Here is a 19686-nt window from a genome sequence, read left to right as displayed (position 1 = left end):
CTGTATCTTGCCCGGGGCAACCTTCCTTCTACCTTCCCACAGTCCCCTGGTGCCAGCTGTCAGCAGATTTGACAAGGCCTGGGGGAAATCCCGTGGTAAGAGAAACAAGAAGAGAAAGAGCCTTGACACAGAAGCTGCAGTCAGGCGGAGACATTTCTCCAAGGAGCCTGAGGCCTCTTTCCCCCAGGGGCTGCGTTAATGAGGCGAGTGCTAATGTTCCATAGGAGAGCAACCAGGATCGTTAAGGGCCTGAGACCATGTCTGCGGCCATTAGTCAGCTAATAGGGAGAAGGCACACGGCTCTCAGACACCCAGCCCTGGCTGTGCAGCCAGCCAAACACCTGTAGATCCCTCTCTCTGCCCCGTGCTGACCACATGACCTTCACCAAGTCAGTCCAACTCTCACGACCTGATCATTAAGAGAGTATTAATTCATTCTGCAGGTATTTCACAGGTCCTGGGGTTCCATTTGTCTTTCTCTGGTGGCTTTAAGGCGTAGTAGACTCAAAGCCCTTCAGAGCCCACGGAGAGGGGGAAAAAAAGTAAGGAGAGAAAAGATAGACTCTCATATAGCCCAAACAAGCATCCAACTTGCTAGGTAATTATGAATGACCTTGAACTTCTGATTCCCATACTCTACCTCCTGAGTTGCTATGGTTACAGGCATGTGTACTGTGTCTGGTATTTATGTGGTGCTAAGCACCAGACCCAGAGCTTTTTGCATGATGGGCACACATCCCACCCAAGGAGCCACACCCCAGCCCACCACACCTTCTGCCCCTCTGAAAATCTGTATTGGTGTGTGACACCTCTTCATGTTTAAGTGCTGGCAACAAATTCAATTTTGTGAAGTCTTTTATACCGATCCAGGCTCAGTGGCACACACCTTCTATCCCAGCACTAGGGAGGCAGAAGAGGCTAGATCTCTATGAGCTCAAGGCTTGCCTGATCAGCGTAGTGAGGTCCAGAACAGCCAGAGCCACATAGTGATATTCTGTCTCAAAAAAAGAAAAAAGAAAAAAATCTATGCTGAAAGTCATGCGGACTGGATTTGGCTTGATCCTAGCTAGTTGTTGACTGCCAAGGAAGACTGTGAGGTAGTCCCTGTGACAGGCCCAGCTCAGAGCCCCGAGCTAAGGTTAGCAGCATCAGTCTTGTGGATTACAATGTATACCAGTTCCTGGACAGCTATTAGCCCAGAAGGGGAGTGAGCAGGACACATGTGCACTGATAAAGGCCGAGTGAGAGACATTAATGGAGATCACGGACAAACACAGGGACAACTCCTTGGGAGAGGCAGCATCTGTATAAACTCAGCAGAGCTGAGACCCAGGGGTTACCAGCCTCAAGATCACACAGGGAATGTTACCAGTGAAGTCATCAAGAGTGTCAGGCAAAGGGCTGGGATAAAGTGGATGAAGTGCTTGCAATGCAAGTGTGAGAACCTAAGTTCAGATCCCCAGGGTCCGTGTAAAAGCCTGGTACAGTAGTGTGCATCAGTAACCCCAGAACTGAGGGCAGAGAAAACAGCTTCCTGGAGCTCCCTGGCCAGCCACTGTAGCCAAACTGAACCGGTAAGGTCCAGGCTCGGAGAAAGACCTAAATTGATGAAGACAACTGACATTGACTTTTGACCTCCACATATACCTATGTGAGTGAGCATCCCCATGATCCCACCTCCACCCACTCACCCACGCATGCACACCAAGTCCCCTGACACCATGTTCTTGGATAGGAAAAATTAACGTCGTAAATATGATCATTGCCCTAAGTTAATTAATAAGCCCTAAGCAATTCAGATAAAAATTACCATCAGGGTTTTCTGCTTTTGTTTTCATTTCTTTCTTTCTTTTTTTTTTTTTTCCCTGCGGCTGAACAAAGTGATTAGAAACCCGATGGGGAGAAACACAAACCAGAACAGTAAGGAACATTACAAGGGAACAGAGAGGGTCAGGCTTCCTGGTGCTGTAACCACATAGTGTCAGACAACAGGAACAAAATAGAATGGGAAGGTCAGAAAATGACCTAATTGCATATGAGAATTTAACACATTACAAAAGCAAAATATGAAACCAGTGTGTGTGTGTGTGTGTGTGTGTGTGTGTGTGTGTGTGTGTGAATGCTTAGAAAATAAAAGGTACAGAAAAAACAAAGCTGGGCCAGTTCCTCCTGTTTCTCACCACGAGAAGTTGAAACACAGAAACAGAAATAGTAGAAGAAAATAGTGCTGAACTCTACAGCCCAGCAAAGAAGCCAGTCCTCCTAACCACAGCTCAAAGCCAATGTGCAATAGGGGATATGTGGAAAATCACAACAATTCACAGACTATCCACAAGGCTGAAGACTTTACAACAAAAGGGGAAAACAATGACAAACTGACAGTTATACTCATACATAGCAGAATCTGTACACCTGACATAAAAGAGCTTAAAACTGGAGCCAAATCAGGCCAAGAGCAGAAAAACACACTATTGAACCATTCTACAAGTCCACAGGGTAGGTGGACAAGAGGCTTTTAATACTGTGAAAAGATACTCAGACTTGCCTATGGTGAGCGAAATGTAAATTAAAACTACATGGGCTGGAGAAATGGTTCAGTGGTTAAGAGCACACATTGCAGCCAGGCATAGTGGCACACGCCTATAAATGCCAGGACTCAGGGAGGCAGAAGCAGGCAGATCTCTGTGAGTTGAGGCCATCCTGGTCTGCAAAGTGAGTCCAAGATAGCCAAGACTACACACAGAAACCATGTCTCAACACACACACACAGCTCCTCCAAAGGGCCAGAATTCAGTTCCCAGCACCAAAACTGGACAGCTTACAATGGCCTCTAAAACTTCAGCTCCGTGGTTCTGACACCATGGGTATCACACGCATGTGGCATATGGACACACGCACACACAGGCACACACACACACATTTTTAAATCTAGATTCTCCGTGTGAGGAAAAATGTGAAATTTGTCTTTCTAAGCCTGGCTTATTTTGTTTAATATAATGACTTCTGATTCCAAAATTCCATTGTATCTGTGTACTGTATCCATTCGTCTGTTGATGGACTTCAGTCTGGTTTCCTTTCTTGAATGTTGAGAATTAGTGATAAACATGAATGCCCAAGTATCTCTGTGGTGTGCTGACCCAGAGCCCTTTTGATATATACCCAGGAATGAAATGGCTATTGTGCTGGTTTATTTTTGTCAAGTTGATACAGGCTAGAGCCCTCTTGAAAGAAACTAGACCTGAGGAATTGCTTCCAACGGTTTGTCCTGTGGGAATGTTGGTGGAGGCATTTTTTTTTCACTGATGATTGATGTAGCTCACTGGGGGAACCCCTGGGCAGATGGTTTGGGTTGTATAAGAAATCAGGTTGAACAGGTCATGAGAATCAAGCCATGGCAGCTTCTTCAATTCCTGCCTTCAGGTTCCTGCCTTGAGTTCCTTTCTTGACTCTTTCCTCAATAACAGACTGAAACCTGTAAGCCAAATAAACCCTTTCTTCCCCACATTTCTTTGGGTTAGAGTGTTATATTACAACAACATAAGCCAAACTAATTCAGTTGGATCTACAGCTCCAAACAACCTAATGTTTTTTTCTCAAGCAGAAAAATCACAAATAGCATATAAACTTTTTACTTTCAAATTGCTTAAAACAAAACTGCCCATCCCATTGTTTTTTGTTTTTGTTTTTTTTGTTTGTTTGTTTGTTTTAAGTAGGAAGGGATAATTATAGTTGGTGAGAGCTGAGCCAAAGGATACATTACATGCTGGAGAACAGAGGGGAACCATCCAGTTTTGATTAGAAATAATGTGTAATAGGCAAAAAAAAAGTAATATCCTATTGAAAGTGCCAATAGAAAGTAAATAAGGCAATGTTGATCAACCTGAAATTGTACATGCAGGACAACAGCTTTTAGAAGAGGGCAAAATGTGTATGAACACATAGTGCAGTACCCATAGAGGCCAGAAGAGGGCAGCAGGTCCCCTGGAGCTAGTGTCATAGGCAGTTTTGAGCTGCCTGGCAAGGGTGCTGAAAAATGAACTTGGGTCCTCTACAAGAGCAGTATGTGCTCTTAGCCAGTAAGTTATCACTCCAGCCCCCTTCTTCTGTTTCTTAATTTAAAAATATACATATAATTGACAGTTTAAAGTAATAATATTATGTAGACTCTGTAGAATGTACAACTTGTATAGAAGGACATTTTCCCTAAGAAATGATGGGTAGGTACAAATAGGAATATGCTGTTATCTGTGTCTTATCTCCGGTTATGTGATTCACAGGGATATCTGTGACCACCATGACTAGAAGAATAATGATCTAAGGGAGGCAAGACGGAAGTTTGGTTCAGCACGACTCAGTAGCCAGTAATGGTTCAACTTCAGGAGTCTGAACCCAAGTAGTTTATTTTAAGCATAATTAAGCACAGCACAATTTGGTGAAAAATTTTCCCAATGTCAATCAACTCAATCCTAAGCACACAAAAAAAGCTTAAGCCATGACTACATCAAATTGCTTTGTGAAGCATATGTGACCGCTTCCATAAAGATAGGTCCTATAGATCAATAAGCTCATGATAAGGGCTTAGGGGAGGATCCAGTGTGGACACACGGATAGCACAAATGTCACCAGGTTAGTAAACACATCCACTTGTGAATGTTTTGGCTTATGATATGTAAACATGCTTTTGTTAAAATTCCAAGTTAGGGGTTTTAGTTTGTCTAAACCTGTTAAGTGTCTCATGCAGAGCATAGACTTTACCAGGTGGAATAAGTTGAATTCTGAGAACTTTGAGGGGTATAAATATGACAGCCCAGAGGAAGAAGACACAGTTGCTTGGAGGAGGACTGCTTGCTGCTGGTTCGTCCTGCTGCTGCGCTCGCTGTGTGCTGATCTGCCAGTTACCTTCTGGATTTCTGGACAACTGATATTGGTATTGCCCCCAAAAGAATCCTGACCCTACCCAGCGGGAAGTAGCAGAGAGAACTCCACTCCCTGCCCCCATTAACTTTCTTTGCCTCCTACCCGGTGTTGAGGGGTTGGAAGGGAGGAAGAAGCATTCAATAACACTAAATAAAGTAGGTTTGTTAAAAAAAAAAAAAAATCAAGGTCAACACCACTCTTAGTCTTCAGGCCAGAAAACAGGTTACATATTCCTCCCATTAAAGGGACAACCTTGTGTGTTTAACATTCCTAGCTCCTCTGGCGCTTATGTGTGAGTACAAGAAGCTCTGTGCCACACACATGAGCTGATAGACTATTAACCGCAAGTGGACCATAGTAGGTGGAAGATGAATCCTGTTTCCATAAATCAACCATACAAAACAAGAAGGGACACCAAAAAGCCAATAGAGAAGAGGCGATGGAATATTGAACGTAATTCAAGTAAATTCACAAAGGCAGAGGGGACACAGACCATGAGAAAAATGTGAAACAAAGCGATGACAGACTCTGAGTTTAAAATATCAATAATTTCAGGGATGTCCATTAAATTTAGATGGACCAAAAAACTCTTCAAAGATCCAAGGCTGTTTTAAAAAATAAAACAATTCAAGACCTGACTATTTGCTGTCATCAAAACATTCCTCTTTAGTTGGGCGTGGTGGTACATACCTTTAATCTCAACACCCAGATGCGGAGACAAGTGGATCCTTGAGTTCAAGGCCAGCCTGGTCTACAGAGCAAGCTCCAGGACAGCCAGAGCTACTCAGAAAAACCCTGTCTCAAGAAAAAAAAAATCCTCTTAAAGAGAAAAGTACAGGACTAGCAAAATGGCCCAGTGGGTAAAAGCACTTGTCACCAAGCCTGTCAACCTGAGTTTAATGCTTGGGACCTGCATGGTGGAAACAAAGAAATGAGTCCCACAAGTTATTCCTCGAACTTCACAAGTACATCAGAGCACATATGAGCCCACAAATTAGCAAGCAAACAAATAAATAAGATGTAAGGCACAGAAGTGGAAAGACAAACAATGTGAAAAGAAACGCTACGCACCTGGAACCCAGACGTCAGTAAAGATTTGTCAGTCAGAACCCAGCACTAACCATCAGATAAATAGGGACAAAACGATCTTCTTCAAAATAAAGATTAAAACAGAACAAAACAAAAACCCCAACAGCTCTGTGTGTCAAAAGACGTCATTAAGTGGGGTGGGGGGAGGATAAGCAGAGTGGTCCTCCAGCTGGACTGGGGAGGGGTAGAACATTCTAAATGAATTCTTTTCTTGCCCCTGTGAACAAGCCCCCTGACACAGGTATCTTAGAGAAAGGAGGACTTATCTGAGACCACAGTTTAAGGGCTTGGGGTTCACCAGTGGCAGGAAGGCCAGGTGAGGGTGGGGCTGGAACTCCTGGCCTCCTCACTCTGGGTGTGACAGGACAGTGGAAGCAGAGACAAGACAGAAAGCAGTGCCGGGCTGCAAACTTCAAGCCTACCATCCAGGGATCCATTTCCACCATCTGGGCACCACCTCCAAAATCAGAGCCAGCAGCTGGGGACCAAGTATTCAAACACAAGAGCCTGTGAAGGACATTTCATTTCCAAACAGCAGTATCACCTTTGGGCAGCAGAAGCCAGGGGGCTGGAGGAGAGAACAAGCATGCAGGAGGGTTCCCAGCTGAGGGTGGGTGGCAGGGAGGGGGCCGAGAGCTCCCTGAGGAGGAAGATGGGAGGGAAGCTGGCAGCTGCAGCTGGGCTCTGAGGGAGACAGGCAGACATATAAGCGTGCTAGAAAAGCAGTCATTTCAAGGGAAAAAAGCAGAAAGAGCCAAGAATGAGGGGAGGAGGAGTATTGCATTTGCAGGGTCCATTCATTCAACAATTACTCACCAGCTCTGGGGACAAGCCAGAGGAGCAAGCCCGGAGACAACTCTGTAAGGATGATTTCACACAGAAACAAGTGCTGTAAGTGTGAGCATGGTTATGGAGAGAGCTGTGTGGAACAGCGTTCACCTGTCACCCCAGCACTCAGAGGCTGAAACAGGAGGACTGTGAGATCCTGTCTCAGCACCTAACCAAATAAAAGAAACAAAACAGAGTAGTGAGATGGCAACCCAGGATAGCACAAGGAGTTCTGGGAAAGCTCTCCAAGCTGAGGGATGAGTGATGGAAGGCAGTTAGGAAACAGCCAGCTGAGGATGTTGGGACAGGGCAGTGCCCCTTGCATTCTTGCTGGGGCCATTTTAGGTTTACCTAGACTCGGATCCCCTTGACGGAGACTCTCTCGGAAAATTACCCAACTCTGCTCTAGGAACCTGAGGTCAAGATGCCCCAGCTAACTTAGGTTCAGCTAGACTGCTTGCTTGCACAAAAGCCTCCTGCTGAAGCTACAGAACAAGATACCAGGGTGTGAGTTTTGCCTTTAAAAGTCCTTTCCTCTAAATGGTTCTCAATGTGTGAGTCAAAACCCCTTCGAGGGTCGGACAACCCCTTCACGGGGGTCACCTAAGACCATCTGAAAACACAGATGTCTACATTACAACTCACAACAGCAAAATTACAGTTGTGAAGTGGCAAAGGAAATAATTTCATGGTTGCGGGGGGGAGGGTCACCACAGCATGAGGAACTGTATCAAAGGGTCGCAGCGTTAGGAAGATTGAGAACCGCTGGTCTAAATGCTCGGGGCTACAGTCTTGGTCTACCTGCGTGTAGCTCCAGCCATTTGGAATAAAGATTTTCAACTGACTATAAACTGTGTCTGCATGGTCATCCCCGGCAAGCTCCATCCCATGCAGCATCTAAAAGCTTGTCAAAGACCTCCTCGTGCTGGGTCACTGTCATCCAGACAGGGGACCCAGTGAGAATGGCTCCAGCAGGGCGCTGCCTTCCTCCCAGAGGAATGAAGGTTTCCTCTCTCCAGTAGTGCAGAGCACGGAGACACTTGACATTCGTTGCTAAACCATGAAGTTCTCGGCAGCCAGGAGGCTCCTTGCGATTGCTGTTCCGTCAGGTTTGGGGAGAGAGAGCTCAGTCAGGGAAGCGCTCGCCCTGCAAGCCCTGGAACCTGAGTTCAATGACCGGAAAGCACACTACTGAAAAGCTATGTGTGCTTGTGCGCCCTTCCTTATCCGCCCTGTGGTATTCAGAAAGTCTATGCGCGTGCATTCACCCCCGCGTATGAGGTCTGTATGCATACATGGAGTCTACAGTGGACACCAACCTGGGACTGTTCAATTGCACACTCACAGTGTCCCTGTACGGTGACACTCTTGTTAAACGTCCTGCCCCACCGCTGTCAGTGCCTGAAGACATTTTCAGGCTGGGAGGCTAAGTTGAATGGGCTGTTACTAGTGAGTGGCTCAGAACCACCAGGCAGGGAAAGGGAATCCTTTTTTTTAACTATTGGTTTTGTTTTGTTTTGTTTTGTTTGGGGCTTCACTTACCTGTTGATTTTGTTGTCGTGGTTTGGGTTTTTGGTTTTCTGTAGAGTTTCTTGTTTGTTTGTTTGTTTGTGACAGTGTTTCATGTATCCTTGGTAGGCCTCAAATTTGCTGTGTAGCTGAGGCTGGCTTCTAATATCCTTTCCCCCACCTCCCAAGTACTGAAATTACAGGCTTCTGCCACCATACTCCACTGGGAAGAACTTGAAGATGGCTTGGCTCAACTCCTTCCATGTCCCAAAGTGAGAAAGGGAGGCTGCGGGTGGTCCTATAGGGAGCTAATTTAAGTCTGACTTGAGAATAAGGCCGCAGGAACCCTTGGCCAGGCCTCTCCTTTCTACTTGGCAAGATCAGAAGAAACCCTAGCCAGCACCCAGCAGGGCAAGCGCTTGCTGGGGCTGTGCTGGCAGTAGCGCCCTCCCAGGCAGGCTGGGGTGAGGCGATTATGTAGGTCATTTGAAAATCAGAAAGCGAGCCCAGACCTTTTGCATACAGGCTGTTTCATTTGGTCCCAGAAGATTGGATTAGCATTGACTGCCTGCACAGAGCACAGGGATAAGGAGAGTCTGAGCCAGGCATTGTGCTCTGGGCCCAGTCTCCACTGCACTGTGTGGGGCTCCATGAGCCAAGGGGCCTTGGGGAGCCTGTGTGGGCCAGCCCCTCTAGTGAGCAGAAGGCTGGAAGGGCATCAAGAGGCAAGGCTGGGGGACAGAGATGAGAGCAAAGGAGTCTTTGTTGACAGAAAGCCATGGTTGCTGGTGGCTGTTCTCCCATTTTTCAGTACATAGGCACATGCACACACACACACATGCATACGCACATAGACACATCATGGGTTCCGAAAGGACAGGGACCCAGCACACCACAGCTGTGATTCTCTGTTCTCCAATACACTATCTGGCATCTTAGTTGTTCAGTACCTATTTGTGTCTGCCGTCAGTGCACACACCGACTGAAGGTTTCCTTCACAGGGGGCCACAGGGTGAACACGCGCCCAGTCCAGATTCCGGTTAAGCTACCCCTAATCTTTTCTTTAATCCTTACCCTCCCTCTCTCCAGCTTTCTTTAGTGAACTCCCCCAAACTCAGCTTTCCACCCCAGGGCCTAGTGAGACAGACTTCAAAATCTGGTCCACTCCTGAGCAGAGTACTGCATGGTTGTGATTCCAGCACTCAGGAGGCTGAGGCAGGAGGATCATGAATCTAAGACCATCCTAGGATACACAGTGAATTCCAGGCCAGCCTGGGATACACAGTGAGACATTGTCTCAAAAACCTTAGTTAAAATTAATCAATTGAAACAGAACCTGCACCACATGGGGAAAAATGACACTGAAAATATGGACAAGCTAACCATCCATGCAACAGTTAACTCTGTGTTGTCTTTCAGACGCAGTGTGAGGTAGTGGAGGGGGCTCCAGGATGCTTCGTAGACTTGTGTTCAAATCCTGCCCCTGCTGCACACTAGCTTCATGTCTTCGTGTTGCCGACATTTGCTACTTTGTGGGTCCCTTACTCTCTTCTACCCTTCTCCACCCTTAAAACTAGACAGCCCCCTAACACCAGTTAGGAGAGAAAAAGGATAGAAACAACAGGGAACAAAACTATCTTCAAACTGTGAGTCTCTGCCTCTGCTTTGATCTCCTGCTGGGTGGAGCCTTTCAGAAGACTTCCATGGTAGGCTCCTGTCCTGTTTCCTCTCCTCCAGCTCTTCTGGTGTCTATCCTGTTTGCCATTCTGAACGAGATTTAGGCCTCCTCCTTGTTGTTTAGCTTCTTTAGGTCTGTGGACTTTAGTATGGTTATCCTATAATATATGGCTAATTTCTGCTTTTAAGTGAGTCTTTAAGCGTGTCTTTCTGGTTCTGGTTCTGGTTCTGGTTCTGGTTCTGGGTTACCTCACTCAGTATGTTTTCTATCAGGGGCTGTCTCTGACATGAACTAGTTGCCGCCTGCTCTTTGATCACTTCCTCCTGGTGATGTGGCCTTCCCAGGCCACAGAGGAAGAGGATCCAGGCAGTCCTGATGAGACTTGATAAGCTAGAGTCAGATGGCAGGGGAGGAGGACTCCCCATTTCAGTGGACTAGGGTTAAGGGAATAGGGGAAAAGAGGGAGGGGGTGTAGGACCAGGAGGAGATGAGGGAGGAGCTACAATTGGAATATAAATTGCATAAATTATAAAAAATAAAATAAAAAAATTAAAAGTTATCGTTAGACTACTTCCTGCTCATTAGGGGCATTGAATTCCCTGGGGCAACTTTGAACTTCAACGTCAGGCTATCTAATTTCACTTGACTACTTGACAAACAGCAACCAACAGCATCCAACCAGCAGCCAAAACAGCAAACCCTCTTTTCGGGGCCCTAGCATTTATAGTTCGTCTGAAAAGTCCCCAGAGTTCCAAAGGGCACACACTCACAGAAACAATCGGCAGCTGTCAAAACCGTGCACCTGCTAGAGCACAAGGCAATCAGAGTCAGCTGCTTCGAAGCAGCCTCGCATCCCCACATCTGTGATTGAAAGAAAATACAGCCCCACAACATTTCTGTGTTTTAAAAAGAAACCAAAATTGCACAATTCTTACACATCTTAGTAACTTGCTTGGCTTCCCATAGTCCAGTAAACACCATATCAGCAGGCACCAGACCTTCCTCACAGGCCTGCGAGTGCAAGAGAAGCAAGCATGAAATGCCACGGGAGCAGGGAACATGTCTATCTGCTCACTGATATGCTCCAACACCTAGAACAATGTCCGGTACAAGGAGACAATCAATAAACATTTGTTGTGTGAACGAGTATTGGTAACAAAGGTCATTGTCATGGTTTGAATGGGGTTCGGTGTGTCTTCCAGAGAGTCACTCAGTGGAGGCGAGTTCCCAGTGGTGATGAGAGAACGGAGCCTGAAGTGGTGGGACTCAGTGAAAGGTAGTTAGTTCACTGGAAGGCATTACCCTCAGAAGGGATTAATGTAGTTCCCCAGGGACCCAGATTAGTTCACCTGAGAGTGTCTGGTCTGTTCTCTATTTGGTCAGTTTCCTTCTTTGCCAAGTCTGAGATGTCAGAGGACTCCTCACCAGCAGCCAAGCAGAGGAAGCCACCTGTCTTAGTTCTTTTCCATTGCTGTGATTAAATAACAAGAAGCAGTTTAAGGAAGGAGGGGTTTACTCTGGTTCACAGTTCAAGAGGGCACAGTCCATTGCGGTGGGGAAGTCAGGGTGGAGGGGTGTGAGGCAGCTGTCATGGTACATCCCAGTCAGGAAGCAGAGAGAACTGAATGCTGATGCCCAGCTCACTCTAACCCTTTACTCCGTCCGGGACTCCAGTCCTTGGGATGGCTAGGGTTCACTTTAGTGAACTCTGGAGACTGGTCTCCTAGGTAACTTCAGACCTCATCTAGTTGACAGTCAAGATCAAAGGACTCACCACTCAACCTGGCCCTCAAAACTTAGAGTTACTTAAGCGTTAAGCTTATTTAGACTTCCTTTTCTGTTGTAAAGTACTAAAGTAGATTGCTATAGCAACACAAAATAGACTAGAATCGTTATTTGTTAAACATGCTAATCGGTGCTGTTCTGGTGGTACCATGCATTAGTTTAATAGTCCTCACCACAGTCCTGGGAGCCAGCGCCACTTTACAGATGAGAACACTGAGGCTAAGCCCTGTAGGATGAGAGTTTATTGCCCTTTCTCCTGTGCTACCCCCTGGCTTCTTTCATTCCCCTACTCTTGGCTCCCCACCCCGCCCCCACCTTCAGCTCACCGGATCCTGTAGCTTCAGCCTCCTCCCCTGAAGGTCTCAGTCCCCCATTACAGCATCCCTATGTCTAAGACAAGACAGATGGTGCCCCCTCCCTCTCGTCACAGGTCCAGCCCTCACTCAAGGTCTCCTCCCGTGCTCAGGAACTTAGTCTCTACCTCCCTTTCTTCCTCCATCATTCTGCGTGGTTACTGGCTGCTAAAATGTTGGTCTTCTGTGTGACTCCTGTTTAGTACCTCAGAGTCTCCTCACCCCTGGGACAACTCCTCCCCACTGGAGCTCACAGAGGTTTTCTGGGATCTTGTGGGAACTTAAAGACCATGCCGTCCAGCTCTTTGAAAGCACAGAACCGAAGTGCCATCGGGTGAGGTGAAGGGGCTGCCCAAAGACACCCAGTCTGTGTAGGACAGAGAGAAAAGCACAACTTTCCCAACTCAGCAGCAGACAGAGTTTGTCCCCTGCACACAGCCCATACAAAGAAAATAATGGGACCTGCTACATGGTGCTCTAGCATGAGTCAAATCTACAGCTGAACACAGGTCTTTAAGTCTAATTGTTATGTCTCCTGCCTGATTATGTTGGCAGACGTGACCTAGGAATTCTCACCATGGCCTTAGTGCCACCATAAATGTCTCGTTCTTCAAGAACAGTGAGAGTGACTAATAACAGAAGAAGGAGGGAGGAAAGGAAGGCCAGGAAGGAACAATGCATCCCAATTAAAATGCACCAGGGTGGGCCAAGCACAACTCTTCAAGCAGCGAGAGCCTTTGAGCGGTAGCTGACCCACTCCTCCCTGCTTGGCGGAACCTGGCCTCGCAAACCTGTCAGGGTAGGGAACCGTTCCTGCTGGCTGTAGCTGCCTATCTGCCGAGGGAGCCTGTGTCTCAGCATATTAACTCTCAGCTTCCCCACAACTCTCCCATCCCAGGTTCAGCTTTCCCCAGGGAGAGATTAGCACAAAGCACAAGAAGCCTCAGGTAAGTCGCTAGCTTGGCACAGGCAGCAAGAACTCGAGTTTGATGAATAAGTCTGCCCAGGGCAGGCAGTCCTTAGCAGAGTCTGCGACAAACCTCCAGGGATCTCACCTGGCTCGTCTCAGAGCCTGGCCTTCTGGGGGTGGGAGGGGGCACAGACAGTACCGGGAACCAGACAAATCCACAAAAGAACCATGTCTGTAAATGGCCCTGGCTTCGGGGGAAAGGCCTGGGTCCTGCAGGATTGCGCTATCCAAATGGGAACGCTGTACCTATTGTAGCTTCCTTCTGCTGCGAACCGGGGCTCTGGAGGAGCTGATCCAGGAAAAGACTAAGTAGAAAGCAGGGGAGACTTACTTCACAGTTTGAGTTGGGGTATAGGTACAGTTTGATGTAGTGGTGGTCCCAGATTTCAGGTGCACTGTGAGAAGAGGCGTCTATGCTTGCATAGCCCAAGTGAAGGGGAAGTCTCAAGTTACCAAGCTGTCCCTTGGCTTGCCTGCTTCCCCAGGGACAGGCACTTCTCAGTGTAAGCTCCAACGTCCTGTTGGTTGAAGGAGGTATCTGGACCTCTGCAGGGGTGGCAGCCAAGTTCCATGCTCCCTTTCCCACTCTGACAGCTGATGGAGCTGGCCAGGGGCATTGCATCAGCTTGATGCTACAAACAACCATGCTACCCTTTAGGGTCCAAAACAGAGGAAGCAAGTCAGTTCCTAGAGTGCTTACCTAGCTGGGTCTAAACCCCAGCACCTCATAAACAAGAAATTTGTGAGGCTCTGTGTGTCTGCATGAGAGAGAGAGCAAGATGAGAGAGAGAAAGTTTATTGACTCAAAGTCTTCCATGACACTAGAGCCTTCAGATTAAAGATCCAAAGGGAATCTTTTTATGAAGGTTATCCCAGCACTCAGGAGGTAGAGAGAGGAGAGTGAGAAGTTCAAGCTCATCCTCTGATACAAAGTGAGTTTGAGGTCAGTCCAGGTTACATGAGACCCTGTCTCAAACATTCTCTCTCTCTCTCTCTCTCTCTCTCTCTCACACACACACACACACAGCAAGCAAGCATCACGCATCACGGAGACAAGGCTCTGAAGTTAAAGTCGGTGTTGGCAGAAGGCACCTCTGGGAGCTCTTTTCAGCTTTTAGTGGTCTCCTGAGGTGTGTGGCCCATCCTCTGTCTTCTGAGCAAGTCACAACAATCCACCCCTCTGTGGTCAGCCTTGTCCTCTTCCCGCTTTCACTGTAGCCAGCCCCGCTCAGCCTCTCAGGACCCTGCTGGTTCACACATGGGCTCATGCAGGAAATCCCCTCTATCCTGACTTCCTTAACTAGGCGACCTTCTGCTGTGGAAGGTGACATTCCTGGAGTGCAGAGATTAGGCTGTGGATAATTTTGGGGCTACACTTGACCTACATCCCTGGTTCTCAGTCTCCCCAATCACTCCAGAATGAGAACAGGGATTGAGATATAGAATCTCGGAATTGAATCTGAAGCTGTCATGTGTCTACATCCGAGGAGATGAAACAATGCTCTCCATCTCAACAACCACTCCAGCCTCATTGAAATCCCCTCCCCCATCCTTCCAACACGGTATCACTTCCAGTGCTCCCAGGCCGGCCCAGGGGCTCACTATTGCTCATTAATGATATGGTTCAGGTCTAAAATCACAGCCAGCAGACAGGACAAAGAACCAGGCTGGCGCTGGACCACTAAGCTGGTACGGCAGCTCTGGTTGAGACACACACGCACACCAGGAACCAAAGATACAACAACATGACAAAGGTGGTCCTAGCCTGGGTGGAGCTCACTGCCAAGTGGGGAAGACAAATGTGGCAGTGAATCTCCAGGGCCATTTATGCATTTGAAGTGCCCGGAGGAGGAGGAGTGGGGAAGCAGCTAGGACCGAGGTCACTTGGAAGGATCAGGATGGCTTTCCAGGAATGGGGCAGCTGGAGGGGGCCCTGAAGGGTGGCAGGAATGTTCTGAGGCTAAGCCTGCAGCGGCAGAAGCTGCAAATACTGAGAGGAAGTGATGGTGGCTTTCCCTGGCAGTTGGGGGAGTCTGGAGGAGCTTGCTTTCTGCTAAACGTGTTTGCAAAGAGAGCAAATAATGCCTGGCAAGGCATCTGATGAATACTAAATGTTTGGTGAGCTCATTAATTAGCCAGTTAATTGGAGAGGGTGGGGTTAGCTGATTATCTAGCCAAGTCACATTAGGTGCTCCCTGTTTCTGAGGGTCTGCCCCTCCTCTAGGCCCAGGCTAGCCTGTTGTCATCAGAGAGAGCTGCATGTTTGGAGCTGGGAGAGCGAGGAGGATTTGACTTTTTTTCTGATACTGGCTTGTCACCTGTGAACCAGGTTGTGCGGACACCCACACCGTCTCCATGACCCCTGACTTCCTCCAAGCCACAGCCTAACCCAGTTTTCTGTTGGCTTCCCAGGCTGTTGAGGGCTGAGGAAGGATGTCCAGACTTGACTTTTCGTTTGTTTGTTTGCTGAGACAGGGTTTCTCTCTGGCGGTCCTGGAACTCACTCTGTAGACCAGGTGGCCTCAAACTCAGAGATCCACCTGCCTCTCTCTCCCGAGTGCTAGGATTCAAGGTGTGCACCACCACCACCTGGCTTGCCTCCTGACTTCACGAAGAGCCCCATGACATTTCTCTTTTTTCCTAGTTAGAAGCTCAATAGAGCCTCCAGAACTTTCTACAGGTCTTGTTCCAAAGGAAAGCAGATGATCTATGTAGCTGTGTGGCCTTTCTAGCCTCAGTTTCTTTACCTGGTTTTCAGCCCTAGCTTCTCAGCTGAGTGACTGCAGGAAAGATGGGGACTGTTTTGGTTCCTCCTCAGCACCTTGTGGGTGACGATGTCTCCTTCCAAGGTGACCATGAGTCTCAGAGGAGTCCTGTCCTCAGCTGCCCACAAGCCAAGTCTCCTGGCACCTGGGTTTCCCACCCAGTCTCATGATGAAAGCTGCCCTTTCCTCATTCCTCTCGAGGCAGCTTCTGAAGGAGGCTCATTCCACCTCCTGACGTAATGCAGGTGGCAGTGGTGGCTGTGTGACACTCACCAGGGACACTAAGCTCAGTGGAATAAATACATCAAAAGAAAGAATGGAGGAAGAGAATCCTGAGTCCCCTCAGCCTTCAGACTCCAGCTTACTAAGCGACCCTTCACTTTTGCTCCTGAAGGATGGGGAACAGCAGCTTCCCTCGAGATGCCTGAGAGATGCTGCCTTTCATACCAGTCACGGGTGCTAGAGGGGAGAAAAGTGAGTTCCTGGGTTTGGTGGAGAAGGATTTGATCAGCGCCAGCCAGCCACTTATCAGAATGTACTCTCTCTCTCTCTCTCTCTCTCTCTCTCTCTCTCTCTCTTTCCACACACACACATACACATAATTAAAAATAAAATTAATCTTTCCTCCCTCAAAAGCAGACAGTGAGCAATCTGTTTATATGTGAGGAAACTGAAGTCTCACAAGGGTCAATACAAACTACAGAACCACGGGGGAGTCCTGGTCTCCACAGGGCATGACGAACCACCCTTGCCCTATGTGCCAGTCCTCACTGATAGTGTGATGTCAAAAGGCCCACCCACACCAGGAAGAGAAACAGAGCAATGATTTTGCTGCCATCGACTATCATGAGGGAGGGACACCTCTGCCGCCATGATGAGCTTTCAACGAACACAGGGCTTCCTCAGAGGTAGTCTTTGAAATGTCAGTTTTAATTAAAACCCTAATTCTAATAAGCGCACCATAGATTAAACCCAGCCAGAGCTGGTTCCTGCTGAGTGAACTTCTCCCTGCTTCGACAGACAACGTCCTGGAAAAGGGCATGTTTGAAAACAAGTCTTTCAGCTAGCCTCACTCCAGGGCACAGTCCACAGAGACTGCAGAAGCCATGCAGGGGCTATGAGGCAGTCTTTTAGCCAAATGGGATCTGAGGGTTATCTGCCATAGATGGGACTCTGACAGCATCTGCCCTTCTTTGTCAAGGTTAGGGAAAGGAGTCCGATTTGGTTTGACTCTGAAATGCTTGCTGTGGGCTCCTGTTCTAGGCACTCAGCTGGCGGTGCTATTTTGGAAGGTTGTAGACAGAGCCTTCAAGTGGGTGTTCAGCTGGAGACCCAGGCCTGGTCCCCCTTCCCCATTCCTGTCTGCTGCCCTGTGGACCAGCAGCCTCCTCAGGCCCTATTAGTAGATTGACCACCTTTACCCTTCTGTCCTAAATTGCTTTGACACAGCCGGGAGTCACCTGAGAAGGGAGGCTCCAGAGAGGCATTGCCCAGATCAGATTGGCCTGTGAGCCTGTGTGTGGTGGTGGTGGTGGTGGTGGGGTTTCAATTGATGCAGAAAAGCCTAGCATACTGGAGGCAGCATCTTCCATGGGAAAGTGCTCCTGGCAGGTATAAGAAATCTATCCAGACAAGAACCCAGGAACCAGCCAACCTCCTCCTCCACCTTTTCAGCTTCAAGGTCCGTCTTGAGTTCCTGCCCTGACTTCCATCAATGGTGGAGTACGTACGACCTGGAAGCGTAGTCTTAATGAACCCTTTCCCCCTTTCCTACATTGCTTTTGGTCAGAGTGTTTTACGGCAGAACAAAACTAGAACATGACCCTTAAGTTGTTTCTGTCTTGGCAACAAGGAAAGCAACCAAGACAGAGGCCTAGAGAAAGGGACAGAAAAGACATCGAAGAAGGAAGGCATCTGCCTGCGCCCCCAGCTCAGGGCCTTGGGTTCTTCACTCTGGTGCACCCTTTGACAGATGTCTCCTTTCTGGGGCTCAGCATCTCTAACTCCCCATCGGTAGCACAGGAGGAATTAGTCTGTCACGACAGTTCTGTGTCACCCCATTTCAAAATAATAGGGGGAGCTGTCAAAATCCTGTCGTCTGAGCCTACCTGAGACCAACCAGTTCATTAGGGTCTCTGAAGGGGACCAGGACAGATGATTTGTTTGTTTGTTTGTTTGTTTTAAGAAATGGGGTCTCTTGGAGCCCCGACTGGCCCTAACTCATCACATAGTACAGTCAGGCCTTGAACTCCTGACTCTCCTGCCTTCGCCTCCTGAGTGCTGGAATTACAGGCATGTGTCATCAGACCTGACTAATACATGGCAGTTTTTGCTTTGCTTTGAAGATTTACGTCATGTTTTATTTGTAGGTGTGAGCGTGTGTGGTGTGTGTGGGGGGAGGGGATGTTTATGCAGGTTCTCACAGAGGCCAGGAGAGGGCATTAATCCCTTGAAGCTGAAGTTACAGAGGTTTATGAATCACCCCATGTGAGTGCTGGGACCAGATCCAGGTCCCTTACACGTGCAGCGGGCACTCTTTAACTGCTGAGCTGCCTCTCCAGCCCCAGAATGTGGTGTTTATAAAGTTCCTAAAAGTAACCAGGAACACGTGGCCAAGAGCAGCTCGCTCTGAGGACTGGCCTGATGGAGCAGAAGCAGCCCAAGTGGAACATGTGCAAATATTTGCGGGGATTTTTGAATGGGAAGCAGACAAGCTAGCTTCGCTGGTTGATATCTGCCCAGCCCTAAGTGCCTGAAGGCTTATCATAAATCTAACAGGTCTCCATTAATATATACAAAATAATGAATTAATTTTACAGCCTTCTCAGGTTATAATAAAGCTGAAAGTTTCCCGTTGCCTGGGGGTGTCACAGCCATTGTCATTCATTCTTTTTTTTCCTAATTATTTATTTATTCATTTATTTGTGTGCATGCATGTGTGTGGGTGTGCCCCGGCTGCATTGTTAATTGTATAAATTACCCAGACTCAGGCATTCTGTCATGGCAACACAAAGCAATCTACATACATGGATGGCTAGTTTACTTTGTGTATTCTTTATTGCACTGTCCTTTGCTTTTGAACCACATCCCTACTTATTAAGGAAGAATGCTCGCTAGAAAATCCTGTGCTGAGTCAGCCTTGTGTAACTCCGGTTAGAAATAGCCCTTGATTGTACCATGCTCTCTTAGGCTTGTCTGAATCTCAATGTTGTTTCCTTCTATTTGAGCCCAGGAAAAAAATAAGCTAAGGCGTATAGGGGCCTCTGCACACACTTACCACACAGCCAGTGCCTGTGGCAGGTTCTGCACTGTGGATTTGTGCAAGTACACTCTGTACTAGTCTCACAACAACAAATCACCTACTAATGGGTTTCTCAGAACACTTGCCTGTCACAGGACTGTTATCCTTCCCTGGCCAAAACTTCTGATGAGGCATCAGACAGGTCTTTTTTCTTTCCCCCATTTTTATGTGTGTGTGGCGTATGTAGTGTATACATGTGTGTTTTGCATGTGTGTGGGCACACACGTACGGGTGTGCAGGCATATGTGTGTGCACACATATGAAAGCCTGTGGTTGATGTCAGGAGTTGTCCTCCATCACCACGTTATTCATCATCAAGGCAGGCCTCTCAATCAAACCCAGAGCTAGCCGACACGGCTAGCGCCAGCAGCCAGCTTGCTTCAGGAATTCTCTGTCTTTGATTTCGTCGGCTGGAATGGCAGGTCAGCCACCACACCCATCTACCACTTACATGGGTTCCTACATGAACTCTGTTTCTGATGCTTGCACAG

This window comes from Meriones unguiculatus, chromosome 11 (assembly GCF_030254825.1).
Source record: "Meriones unguiculatus strain TT.TT164.6M chromosome 11, Bangor_MerUng_6.1, whole genome shotgun sequence".
Lineage (NCBI taxonomy): Eukaryota > Metazoa > Chordata > Mammalia > Rodentia > Muridae > Meriones > Meriones unguiculatus.
Note: the sequence above shows the minus strand (reverse complement) of the source record.